The sequence below is a fragment of the Puma concolor genome, chromosome B2 (assembly GCF_028749965.1).
Source record: "Puma concolor isolate L17-30 chromosome B2, mPumCon1.1.hap2, whole genome shotgun sequence".
Classification (NCBI taxonomy): Eukaryota; Metazoa; Chordata; class Mammalia; order Carnivora; family Felidae; genus Puma; species Puma concolor.
In genome coordinates, this window is record NC_141671.1 from 90059434 (window position 1) to 90073729 (window position 14296).

Consider the following 14296-nt stretch of genomic DNA (forward strand, 5'->3'; position numbering starts at 1 on the left):
CCCACTTCTTTTGTTCACCTTTGGAAAATATATTTAGTAGCTGATGATTAGCGACCTGTGTGTTTATTCAACAGAAATAAGAAACTAAATCAACACGTTCTAATGTGCTGTCCTTTGCAAATGAAGATAACACTATTGATTCACAATCAAAGGGCATGCATTTATTTCTTTTTTTCTTTTGGGGGGTTAAAGTATTGATGATGAGTAGAATATCATCCCCAGTTTTTTACCTTATCTAATTTGTGACCAGCACATTAGGAAATAGCTGCTCAGGGCAAAACAAGTAGCCCTTGATTGTGAAGCACAGTAAACACAATATACAAAAATTCTGTTGTTGTTGTTCCAGGCACAAAGTGACCCAGAGAGTTTTAAAATAATGTTCAGATAATCCTAGCTTTCAGTGTTTCCAAACATTTTTACTGATGGTCCAATTCACCACTACCACTTGTTGTAGAGTCTCCCTTTATGCTAGGAATGTGCCTGTGAAATAAAGAGGGCAGAAAAAGGGACCATCAGGGAAGAATCCAGAAATAGTAAAGTCAGATGCCTGGAAGCAAAAATGATCTAATGTTCTGCAAACATTGTAAGTGACATTATGGTCTTAACCCTGTAATTTCAAGTCAATATTTAAAGCCCACCCTTATCATTTCACCCTGATTTCAAAATACTGTGAAGAAGCCCCCTGTTTGATAGATCCTGCTTCTCTGTTCTCTAGCCTGTGTCTTTCCATCTCTTTCTCCTCATAGGCTTTCTTTCAATAACCATTGCTCTAAGCCAAAGGGAATTAGAGACAAGTTAAATGAGGCCCCAAGTTGTCTAGTGGAAAATGTTGACAAAGAGATAATTATCCACTACATATTCTCATGTATTTAAAGATATAGTACATATAGAAGGGGCACTCAATCCATGCTGCAGGGAGAAGGAAAGAAGGCATAAAATAGATGGAATACTAGGGAAAGCTCTGGGGGAGCAGTTTCTGTTTACCCCTGAATTTCAAAGCTCTCCTCTGCTGATCTTTTGCCTGTACTCAGTGAGTATGCCCAAGTATTCCCTACCTTAACAGACGGGAAATCTTCTCATCAAGCTAGCATTTCTCTTTAACAATAACCCAGCTTCTTCCACGTGGCTAGCCTCCTTCCTGTATGCCTGGATCACATGACCTCTGCTTCCCAGCTCTCACAGCTCACCTGAAGCTTTTCCACCTTCAATTGTCACTTTTGAGCACTTTTTCTTGTTAGAAACTCTTTATTCCCAGGAATTCCACATCATACCTCGTTCTGATTTCCCCTCCTTTTCATGATTTCAAATCCTTTCCTCTGCTCCCATTCTAAAACCAAGTGTTCTTGGACTCCCTCTTTGATTGCTCTGCTTACTCTGTACATTGTCTTTAGTGGTGTGTGTGTGTATGTGTGTGTGTGTGTGTGTGTGTGTGTGTTGAAAGTGGGGCTCATCCATTCTCTTGATCTTAACTACCACCTACATATGTCTATCATCCAAATACTAGTCTCTAGCCCTCTGGTCTCCTCTGATTTCAGAACTTAATATAGATGTTATGAAAAATCTCTACTTGGCCGTGCCAGAGACATTTCCACATTTTCAACAGGCTCCAAAATGTCTCTAACCACGTCCTCCTCAGCCTACCCCATCCATATCAAAACTTATTGCTCATTATAATGCTTCTAATTTCAAGCCCTAGGGGTCATTCCTCAATTGCCTGCCTGCCTTCCTGCCTTCCATAGCTTACAGATGATCACCAAGTCCTTCTATGTTTACTTCCTAAACGTTTCTCAACTCTATTTTTTCTTGGCCCAAATAGTGCCTTTTTACTTCCTGAAGCTTCTCCTGACCTCCAGTAGGTAGAGTTCAAAGGCAAATTTAACATAAACCTAATAAGCTTCACCTTCCAGATGCTCACTTGAGTGTTCCTCTTCTCCGGAGGCCCTGGGAGGAGTCTGACAATGTACTCAGTCAATTTGGTTTGTTTGTTTGCTATCTCTTTCTACACTGACTCCTTCTTCATTGCCCTTTTCTTTAAATTGAGTGGCCTTGGAATGGCTATAAGCATTTTTAAGCTCTGCCTAAGAGTGTGGGCTGGGAATACACTGGTTTGGGTTCATACAATATATTTATGTGGTTTAGCAATCATTTGTGTGAGGACTTCAATTATTGCTAGCCATCCAGGACTAGGAATGGCTTCCAGGAATCCTCTTCATCCCCACTGTGTCAGCTCATACAGTGGTAATACAAAGCAGCTGATGCAGAGTTCAGGTCATCATTGTGACCATGTCCTGTGGCTCCAGAAACAGAAGCATGTATACGTGCTTGTAGGGTACAGTAGAGTGCACAGTAGAGGAGAGGAAAAACTAGTTTGGAACTGTCCAGGCACAGAATCTAATCTATGGGCAAATTCTTCTGATTGTGAGACATGTAAAATTCAGAGCGGAAGGCTCATGTCTTATTGATCCCAAGTCAAAGTGGAAGTACTATCTTCAAAAATACAGCATATATAATTGGAAACCCATCATGGACTCTTTTTTCTTTTTTGATGAAAATAATGTAAATTTACCAAGTTCCTGCAATTTTAGGGCAAACTCTTGTACCAGTGTTGTGGTTAGAAACTCATATTTAGGGCATCCCAACATAATGAATTACTTCTTAATCTACCCAACTCACTTGAAGAAAATCTATCAGTTTCAAAGGAAATAGCAAGCAAAATTGTCACCAGTGAAGAAACAGCCTAAAGAAATCAGTGTTCTGGTGATAAAACTCTACACGTGTTAATTAATATGTCAATATATGTAGTATGAAAGTAATTTGATGGTACATTTAAGTCATTCCATTAATTTGAGTTGCTCTTATATATAAATTGGGATTATATAAATTATATAATCCTTATATAAATTAGGATTCCTTTTCCTAAAGAGGACCCCCAAGCTTGCTAAAGGTCATTATTCCCATTTTTCAGTTATGTAAACTGAAGCAAATGCAGTTTATATTGCTTTTCCAAGGCCAGTTAGGTGGTAGTAATAAGTCAGAGTAGGGATTCAAATCTAATTCTTTTAATTCTAAAATCTTAATTATTTTTACCATGCCAAAATGCTACATCTACTAGTTAGACTTTCTAACACAGTTTCTCTACTCAAAACCAAAGGTCAATACCATTTCATAACCAAATGATGCTATAGTATATAAAAAAAAGAGCTTTGGTAATTTTTTTTTACATTACTATTACTTAAAATTGAAATGAATTATAGATATTATTAGTACTTAGGTACACCATATGATTTCTTAAGACTTTGCTAATGCAAATTTCAAGGATTATACTACTTAAATCTTAGCAAATTCTATTAAACACATTAATGGAAATCATATTTTTAAATTTGTTTGTAAATCTTCAAAATTATCAATGTGTGAAGGCAATCTGTTCTTCACACTTTACCCTTGAAAGTTGATATTAGCCCTCTGAAAGCAGCTAAAAGGACTGAGGTAATAATAAATGAGAAAATGAATCCTTGGAATGATAATTAGAATGGCACCCAACTGAAAGATCATGACAAAACATGGCATGACAAGTAGTGGAAATTAAAAGCCAAAATTAATCAAAATATGAAATAAGCACCAATAATTAAAGTCCCTTACAAAAATTAAAGATAGTGACTCCTTTAATGATGAAAGAAGCCTTGAAGGTATGAATATGATACATTATAATACAATCTGCTACTTGGCGGCAGCTAATTCACAAATATTCACATAGGAAGAACGGAGAAAGTGTTTCTTACATGTTGAACCCCTAAATCTAAATAAAAGCAAACGAATAAGCAAATCTGATGACAGTTTTCATTATATAAATGAACATTTCTAATTTCATTTCTTATAGAAACTGCAGAAAAGCATTTTGGCAAATAAAAAATCAAGAGATGATTTTACCTTAGATTTAAACGGAAAAACCTTTGAAGTGGGAAGTATAAGAAAGCAATAAAATAGTTTAGTGGTTTGACCTTTACAGTTTTTTTTAATCCTTAAAATATTTCACTAAAATATTTTTAAAAAATAGAATTTTAAAACATGAAGTTGATCATTTATCTTTAAACAAGGTGAATACTGGCTGTATATGGAGTAGAAATAGGTATCATTTTGAGTTGCAGGAAGACAGTGATAAAAATATCTGATAACCAAGAGTGTGAGAATATAAAAATACAAAATAAAACTGAGTGAAGAAAAGAAACAGACTGAGAAGATAACATGGCTTTTAAAACTAAACAAAATTCATTTTAAACCATTACTTTATTACAGTTTTGAGCTTTATTGGGTAACAAGGAAAAATAAACCCAAGAGGATATTTTAAATTTTCTCCTAACCTTGTGGATGTATTCCTAAATCTTCAGGTCATTCTAAAGATCAGAATGAGTGCATGACTAGTGTAATATAGGAACCATAAGAAGCATAACTTCTTCATAGGATGGGAATATTCACCAGGGGAAAAGAAAGCTTAAAGTCTTAACATTTTCTGAACGAGTCACATTTGATAGCAGAAAAAAATAGACATAGATAGATGAATTTAGCAATCGTTTACAGTAGACTAATTGTTAAAATGCATTTTCATCAACTCAAATCTCAAATGTAGAAATTTCTACCTTTAATATTGTAAGATTAAGATTCGCAACAATCTTAATGTCAACATTCTCAAGAATTTCAGTCATATAAGCACTGGTGTCAGCCCCTCTGTTACCAAAGGCCAAGAAGAATGTGCCACACTTCTAAGCAGGTACTAATGTCAGAGAAGAAAGTATTTTAGGCAGAAGCTGATTCTTCTAGGCTATCGGAAGAATAGCACCAAAGATACTCCACAGAGAAACCTGAAAGCATTTGTAATGATAAGAAATGAAGAGGTGATAAAAACCAGGAAGAATCTGTCTTTCTTTGCTTGGAAATTATGAAAAAAGAGAACAGAAGATAACGAGGAGGAAAGCATTGGGTTTTACAGCATGATACTTGTTGCCACAGCTAGATTGCCACTGACTGTTGGAGCTGAGCAAGCACAACACGGGAAATGCTAGATGCATTCTACAGAATGGAAGTCAGGAGTAGAAGATGGCAGGCAGAAGGAGGCAGGACAAAACAGGATGGTAAATTACACTGAAACTGATTCAGATGCCTTGCAGGGCATCATAGTATTTCTTTTTAGTTGTTAAAGGCACATGGGCCTACAGATCTCAAAAAGGCAGGTTGAAATGAGTAAAATTTAGACTTTGGCTACAGACGTCATAAAGGTAAAAGGCCTAGCAATGACTTAAAGTTCATCAACTGTCCTGTGTCTTCCAAGAACCTCACCAAACCATCTTAAGTGAAGAACTTTGCTCATGCGCTGCCTGAACAATAAATAGTATGGTCTCCTTTGTTCCCCTTAACTTCTTAAATGTCCCAGCATATTTTTACTTTAATCAAGAAGTTTTCTTTTATGGGAACAAATATTACAGATTATTACAAAACATTATATTATTTTCTATATATTATATTCTACATATATACTATATATATGGTATATTATGTTCTATATATTTTATTCTAGATTTCAAACTGAATTCCATTCTGCACTATGCTTTACCATGCATTTTTCAACACTTCCATTATGCCCATTTTTCTTCTCTATGCCCTTGTCAATTGATTAAAATACAGAGTTCAAAAATAGGCAAAACGATAGGCTTAGTCAGTCTGGCATATGTGGAGCCCGTGATGCCGTGTCCTTATTTACACATCTTTGAGACCATAATCAATTACCGACAAGCATTGCTGACTCATGGTTAGTTCTCGGGTCTTTCTAATCCATACTGCTCCTGCCAGTCATGCCCAATTTTATGTCTGTGAAGTCATTGTGAGGTCTTTTATGTTTGGGAATTTAATGTCACTCTCTGCCCACAAACATCCCCAATTGTAATTTTGGTTTTCAACTATGTTTACTGTGATGTTGATAATAGATCTCTGTTCTAAGTGATAATAAATTCAATAAATTCAACTTGCTGGGACTCTCCTTGAAGGACTTCTTGGTTTAGTAATGAATGATTGGTCATTTTTTAACTGCCAGAAACTTATAACACGTTTTCAGTGTTTAGAAGCAATATGAGCCAAGAAAAAATTTTCTAATGTGTAGAAGGCTCTAAGGCTCATCAAATAATAAAGATACAGGTATATAATTTATTGTTTAAATTCCATGTTATCACTGTCCATGTGGCAGCACCTGTTTTTGCCAAAAAAACATCATTAAATAGCACAAAGGAGTTTCTCGGTGCATGATTGCCAACATTGTGAAATATTTACACATTCATTTGAACGAGCTCTGACTTAAGTTAATTTTATAATAATATATTATTTAGCATTCCATTAAAACTAGAGAATAAAGTCTTAATTTTAGTGAATTCTAGACAAATTAAATTGACTTTGTTGCTAGATTTAACAACACCTGAGTTCCCAGAATATTAAGTGGAATGAGATGCCTCTTGGTAAGTTTAAAGAAAAGGGGAAAAAAAAAGAATCTTTAGGGGGGAAAACGTACGTAATGGGAAAGGAATAGCTGACTATTCACAAGTGCAATGGAGTGCCTCAAGATGCAAAGCAAAATTACATATAGCTGTCTAATACTGACTTACTACTGCATATGCTCGTCAGTTTTCACAGTTTTTCTCATGAGTTGTGACAAGATGACAACAAAACTACTGCCTTAATTACACGAAGATTGGAAGGTGTGTAACAGCCCCTCAAGATGACTGAAGAAATTTCACAGGAAATACAAACCTCAAGACTAGCATTTAAGTATGCCAAGATAAAAATGTTCAAGTTACACGAAGGCTAAAATCTTGATATCCTATTCATCCTTTGGTATATGCTACTGGTTACATTTTGAGCCAAAGGCCCACCGTCCCCGTTTAGCAATATGAATATATTTTCTAAAAGTTGGTTACAACCCTCATTGGAAATCTTCTTGTTCCCACAAAATCATCTCATATAAAAATCGTGGATGATATGAAGTAATGAATTTCTAATGCATTCTTTCTTCTAGTGGCATCATTTGTGTTTACATGGTAGGCAAGATCTCACATATGAGGAAAGTCTTCCCAAAGCCAATTCACAGCTTGCCACTGCCTTTAGTATTCGAAGATGACATTGCTGATCATGAGTGTGCTCCAAATGGAAGAGTAGAGGAAGAAATCAATGTACAATAACACTTTCCAAATGTAAAGATGACTCTTTAATTTTCAGGATCTCTTAGACTTGACTGCCCAGATGTTTATTAAAAAGACCAACAGTCTCCGACTGCCGCATGCCAAAATGCCCTGACTGCCTCGGCAGTCCCCCATGCCCACCAGGTGGTTGGACTGTGAGCAGCTATGAAACCCGAGAGCATTTCTATTTTCTATTTTCTTTGCCTGCCTTCTCTTCGGTTCACTGTACAGCAGCGGCTTCGGGATCTGACTGTCATTCATTCTCCACGTATCTACAGCCTCAGAGGGTTGTGCTGTGATGAGCCGCAGACTTCTGTGCTGACAGACTGGCTGAGTTCCAGCCTTCATTTTGAATGATCCTATCTTGCCAGTTAGTAGAAGTGTTGCCCATATCTGGGTCAGTTCAAAAGCAAAGTTCTAGTGAAGGCCTGGTAGGGCCCTGGAACACTGCATGGGGACCATCTCTGCCCTCTGATGACTAAATCATCGATTGTTAATGGGTGTTAAATGCATGTCAAAAGAAAGTGGATCATTAGTGTGTTCTATATATTCAAAAGGCCATGGATTTCATCCCTAACCCTCCCAAATTACTAATAAGGTGAAATACGGCCTGCTGAGGGATCCCAGAATAATCAAAATGACAACTATATTGATGTTCAATTTAGATGAAGATAAACACATTTGCAATATGTATTCTTTAAGATAAAGACGTGAAGTCAAAGCCAAAGCTAAGGACTTGATGCTCGTATTTATAGCTAAAAAAGTTGAAAATTAACTCGACAAATTTAGGAATCCCTCCTAAAGATCTAACTGACCACTTAGGGTACAGCCTGAACACCTACATCCCACAGTGGATTATCTCCCCCAGAACCTGTCACCAGACAGGTGAAGAACCTCTACCCCATTTTACAGCAGGGCAACCGCGTCCAGACGCTAATTATTTGAGAGCCAGAATCCGGAGAACCTAGATACGAGGCTTGTACTACCTGACCACCACACCACCGTGTATTTCATCCTCATGCCAGTAGACATGGAGAATAAATATTTAAAAATTCAATAAAGTTTAGAACTAGAACTGTGTCTTTGTGTGCAAACCAATTTGAATGATTTTTTTTTTCTTTTTAATAGTGTCTTCACCTGGTAGGTTAATTTTTAAAAAGAGTAAGAATGAATTTAAAAAGTATAGAAAAGAAAATGTCTGTAAACCTGAGTGATTATAAAAAGCTGAACAAATGCGTTTATTAATAACATGAGTGCTTTCATTTCCAGGGTGGAAGATAAGCGAGTTTTAGCTCATGAAATTATTAATGCATTGTGATTAAAATATTATGTTTTCTGTAACGTGTTCTAGATGCACTGCTTGTTATGGTTTGTTATGTTATGTAACTGCTTATATCTCAAACGTATTTATTTTATTGAGTAAATAAAACTTCGCTCTCCCTCTGAACTATATTAATTTTAATTTTTAGCCGAGAACACTGTGATTGACAGTGCTTCATTATTTTTGAAAATCTTAACATTTTTGAAACCGAAACGCTAAAATCTGGTTTTCAGTTGTTCACCTCATTGTTTTCATTTTGTTATATTGTATTTATTTCATTAGACAGATGACAGCTATGCCATCTCTAAAGGCCGCATAGAAACAATACCAAATTTGCACTCAGGGTGAGGTTCACTGTGCCTGTATATGCATGTTTCAGACTTCTCTGATGAAAACATATTAGCTGACTTCTTATTATATGTTCAGTCATTTTTACATCAGTGTGACTGAAAAGCACACCATACAAAGGGTCCATGTGTCAAGACCTTTTACAGAAGACCAGTCAGTGCACAAATGAAAGAGAGAGAGAGAGAGAGAGAGAGAGAAAGAGAGAGAGAGAGAGATCTGCCTTTCCCTCAGGACACAGGGCATCATCTACTGTGCATGCCAGACACAGGAGCACTGCATCCTCTGTATTAAATATTAGGAATGTATACACACAAACTGCGTAAGAAGAAAGGTCTTTTGCAGTTTTTTTCCCCTCACACGTTCCAATTTAGAGACTCCTTGTTGTAGCACATCCTCTCTTTGGTTTCTCTTGTTATCTTGACTGTTGCCAGTCTACTTATTGCCTCCCTCATTTCCATCAGACTGTGAGTTCTATGAGGACACAGAGGATGGCAGGATTCCTGATTCCCTTATCGAGCTACCTCATCCAAACAGCTTAGAGCAGTATTTTAGCATCTAGCTGGTGTCCAATATATACTTGTTGAGAGAGTGAATGAATAAATGAATGGATTTTCAAACATAGCCATGAATAAGTTAACTTATGACTTCTCCTTTTTCCCCTTCCTTTGTCCCTGGCTTTTTCTTTGTCCTTAGGACACAAGTGCCATTAACTCTTGCTGAGCTCTGTGGTCTTTCCTGGATTCTGCCACAACCACCAAATACCTCGTCTCATGTAGATGCTGCCGGCAACTCCACTGGGTAGTAGTCATCCAAAAGGCATCACTCCTGCTATGTCTGTCATCTTCTGCTCATCATACTTACGATAGACTGAGGGTTTTTACTATGGTATGGTTATGTTGTCCCATTTTCAATGGAGAAGTGGGGTTAGCAGTATCTAATAAAGTAAGTATAATAATAATGGCTAAAATGTACCGAGTATCCATAATGCACCAGGCACCGGGTTGGCTTTTTATTTACTTGGGCCACATCCAGTTCTTATTGTGTTATATCCATTTCACACATGAGGTGAAATGACTGACCCAAAGTCACATTGATAACCATTAGCTAAGCTGAAATTCAAGCCAAGGTCTGTTCGGTTTCAACATCTACATTCTTTTCACCACACTGTGTAACCATACCAAAGTTGCACTGCCTGTACCACTATACTTTATAGAGAATTTACTGATAGTTTCTCCCGCCCACTAGTGGTGCAGCAAGTGTTTGTGCAGAGATATTTCTAGAAACACTGCTCACCTCTAGTCGCAGGATCAAGGTTCTCCACTTCTCTCTTTATTTGTTTCCTCTCAGGAAAGGTCTCTTTACTTTCACACTTCTAGAAGCATACCTCACTAGTAAGAGCTTTTTGAGGGCAAAGCTAAATCTTGTTCTCTTTATTCCTAGGGTCCAAGACAGTATCTAGCACATCATGTCTTATGGACTCACCAAGCACTATTTGAATGTATGAATTGAATTGAATTGCATTGGAGACAACTCACAGACACACAAGTTAACAAGCACAAAGAATGCAAGACAGATGGATCAGTTTGATACAACCACTATCTTGAGCAAGTTACTCAACCCTTCTGTTATCACATACATAATAGAAGGACAACTACTCTCTTATAGGACAGTTGTAAAGATCAAATAATAAGGCAAGAAAAATGATCTAGCATAGTACCTGGAGTATTTGTAGGCCTGTGCCCTCAGTCACAGTCCCTCCACCAGTTTAACTTTGTGCTACTTTCAAGGATCACATTGTTACAATCTCAGTGCTTTTTAAAGGAACTGTAAAGTCCAAAGCAGAAAAAAGCAGGGAGCTGTGTAAAGCAAGAATGGCTTGAAAGAATTGACCTTGGGTAGACTTGTCTTTCTGCTAATTGGTTTGTTTTCCTCCAGCACTGATGATTTTGATCCACCATTGGAGCTACTCTCACCATTTAGCTCCCCCTAACATTCTATCTCCTCCCTTTCTCTCCTCCCAAATGTAGGCCAAATTTTGATATTCCTACCTGTTAATATCTATCTTAAATTGGTGTCCTCTCTGTCCCCTCTGGCTTGGCTTTATCTTAGGTCCCATTATCTCTCTCCTGGTCAACTGTAACAGCCTCCTGGGCTTCCTGCTTCTAGCTGGGCTTTTAAAATCACACAGAATAAAGCAAATCCACCAACTTTCTCTTTTTCAAATGGTACTAGGGTAGAAAATCCAAATCTACTGGATTTTCAGGGGTAGTACCAAGTCCAGTGCACTACCAGTAGGATATTCTGGGAGGAAAATTCTTTGTTTTCCAATTACATACTGTTATAAGAAAAAAAAACTTTTGCTGGGCCATGTGCCCCACTTCTTAATTCAGAACAAATGGTCACCATATCCTTGGGTTGTCTTGTATTCAAGGAAAGGGAGTCTCTTACTCCTCCTCCATCTTCTAATTCAAGATGAGTTCCCCCATCTCGGAGCTCACAATTCAGGCTAATACTTAGGGCAGTGCAGCTGAGGAGCATTGTATTTTAAATAGGCTTATGTGGACCAGCCTTAAAACCAAACAATGATTTATAACATTGATTCTTTGGGAAAGGGCATTTTATGTCCCACGTGAGCATCTAACAAATGAATTTTTGTAACCAAGCCCCATTTGCAAGTTGGAGGCTGCCTTTATTAGGAAGAAAGCAGTAAACCAAGAATTCATATCCCTCCCATTAGCTGTGCTGGAGAGGACAGAATTATGTACTAATTGTTTAATTGATGAGCATAAAAGGAATATTTTATTTAAAGCCACACTTTGGAGTCATTTCCTTTCACCCTTTCGGTTGTCTGCCTTATAAAATTCTAGCAATCTTTTTTTCTACATTTTCTTTTCCTTTCCTTCACCCAAATCTCAGTAAGATTTCATTCTAGGTCTGAGCATATTATTTGCTTTACGGTAGGCTCTGGTGGTAATAAAGCATTACTCATTTTTCTGCTTTATTTCCTTGAGACACAGAGCAAACATTCGGTAAGTGATAGCTCTGTTCAAATGCTACTGTGTAAAACAAGTGAGCAAGACTCATGGCCCCTATCTCCTCATGGAGGGATGGAATGATTTTGAGAACAGCACAAGACAATAAATTAAATGAAGGAAGTTGTATCTCCTGAAAATTTTCACCATAATTTCTCCCAAATAGTTTAGAATAGTTCATTCTGTTTTATGGCAACACCCTCAAGCTAGACATTCTTTCTCATTGATTTTAAGGAGAAAGGGAAAGTACCGTTGTACATGAATAGGTACTGAGATTATTAACTATTATAAGATCTCTTTTGTTCTGTTGTTTGGGTTTCCTTTTTAACCTAAGATTACATTAACAAATCAGATCTTGCTGAGAAATTACTTGCACTTTTCACCAAACGCTTCCCACAAGGAAAATGGTGATTTTTTTCACTACTGCAAACCAAGAATATTGTGGTTTTCTCTAGATGAATGAAACTAGAGAATTCTTTCTCTGAGAGCATAAAGCAAACTGATTAAGTCAAAGAGGTGAAAGCCACAGTCTTTACTTTTGAAGTATTCCCAGCAAAAATCTAGGGGATCTCATGGATAGTCACACCATAATCCATTGTATCTTAGGTATTTGCAAGTCCTCAGCAGGTCGCCATAATTTATACTTGTTAACCATGTAAACACGTAGGAGACTCCTAATTACTGCGAACACTGTTGAATTGTCTCCATTTTTAAGTAATGATAAAAAATGTTACTAAAAGAGTGTATCATTTTGTTAAATTGACTAAATACGTTTGTATACTTGTCACTTTTCAATCTGTTGTTAACAATAACCTTAGAAACAGTCCATTGTAAAGGATTTATGAGTTTAATACATGGTACCTAGTCTCATATTTTAATAAACATTCTCAGTATTGAAAATGAATGAAACGTACCACCAATTTAATTCATAGGATTCACTGAATGTTACTGAAGGATCAATATAACAGACAGTTAAGATGAGCTCTGGTTTAAGACTACCTGGGTTCAAGTCCTAGCTCTCCCACAGATGGGCTGTGGGACAATTAAAAAGACACTGACTTTTTTCTACACCTCTGCCTTTTCATCAATAGAATGAAAATAAAAACTGCCCCAGCCCTTTATGGCTGTTGAGATGATTAATATACTTAGAACTCAGCACCTTGCACATGGGAACATGCACTGATATCTTAAATTAGTCATGTGCATTTGGGGCTGCTTTGGCATTATATTTGATAGTGTTTGCTAAAGTAAAACAAAAATGTAAAATATTAACATATATTTATGGTTAAAGAAGTTATAATTTTAGCTCTTGACTATTGATGATGATGATAAGAAATTCTGCATTCTGCTTTTCACTCCTAACAACTCAATTTTTAATAGACAGTTGATACCTGAAATATGTAAGCTTTCGAATCTGAGATTAATCTTTGCTAACTAGATCCATAATTTGGTCTCACCATTCGTAAGCAAAGAAGTATAGGAATGGATGCCAAAGGACAAACATAGAGGAAAAAAATAAAATTCTTTCACAGTATGTTTCACCTGGTTTGGCAAACTTAAGCTATTTAATAATGTTTACCCAGTGAAATTAGTTTGAATCCTTGAGTCATGTCCTAAATATGAGACAATTAAGTTTCATAGAAATTGTGAAAACGCACGGCTTCCCAAACTCTCGATTTTTATATGTTCTTTATAGGAACTCATAGTCTAGCAACCGCTACTGAGCTTGGCTGTCCTCAAACCAACTCAGGGACGCAGAGTCTCACATTTCTGAGTTTAGCAATCTGGAGACATATGGGGAACGTGTGAGCTGGTCAGCAATCAGCAGTGCTTGATTCAGTTGCAGAATATCAATTAAGGGAGAGAATAGGCTAATGTTCTTTCCACTAGAGAAATGACTAGAATATTATGTCTCCCTCAGCCTACCCGGTGACAGCTGACTTGTGCCCATAAACTTTGGTGCACGGACCTATTAGTTCACCTACTACGATAAGCTATATTTTCATTAATGTACCCAAGCTGTGACTTTGCCATAATTTTCCCCATGGGTATTCATATTTGGAGTGCTCTAATATGCACACAGATATTGGCACACTCTCTAAAACAGTCTTGAAATCACCATACACAATTTAGTAAAAGCAGTGTGGCTGGGCTCTAAAGATGATCCTACTGTTAAGTGACTTTGAGTGCTGAGCATGGCTTCGTTTGTGACAGGAAAAAATACCCATCCTCTCAAATGTTTGGATTTTGTGTAAAAAAAAAGAGAATGAAATGGAAGAAGGAGAGAGAGAGAGAGAAAGAGAGTGTGCACGCAGAGAGCTTATCCCTGTTTACATTTTCATCCTGTGTCTACTGGATTGATCCCCTACTTCATGTCA

General features: G+C 37.1%; 1 long non-coding RNA gene across 1 annotated transcript in view; it reads left to right on the forward strand.

Annotated features, from left to right (window-relative positions):
* LOC147581105 (uncharacterized) overlaps window positions 1–12818 on the forward strand; it is a 280066-nt gene extending 267248 nt beyond the window's left edge. Inside the window, exon 6 of the long non-coding RNA XR_015251414.1 lies at window positions 9580–12818. This is a non-coding gene — a long non-coding RNA (uncharacterized LOC147581105). The remainder of the gene's footprint in view (window positions 1–9579) is intronic.
* Window positions 12819–14296: the final 1478 nt, after the last annotated feature.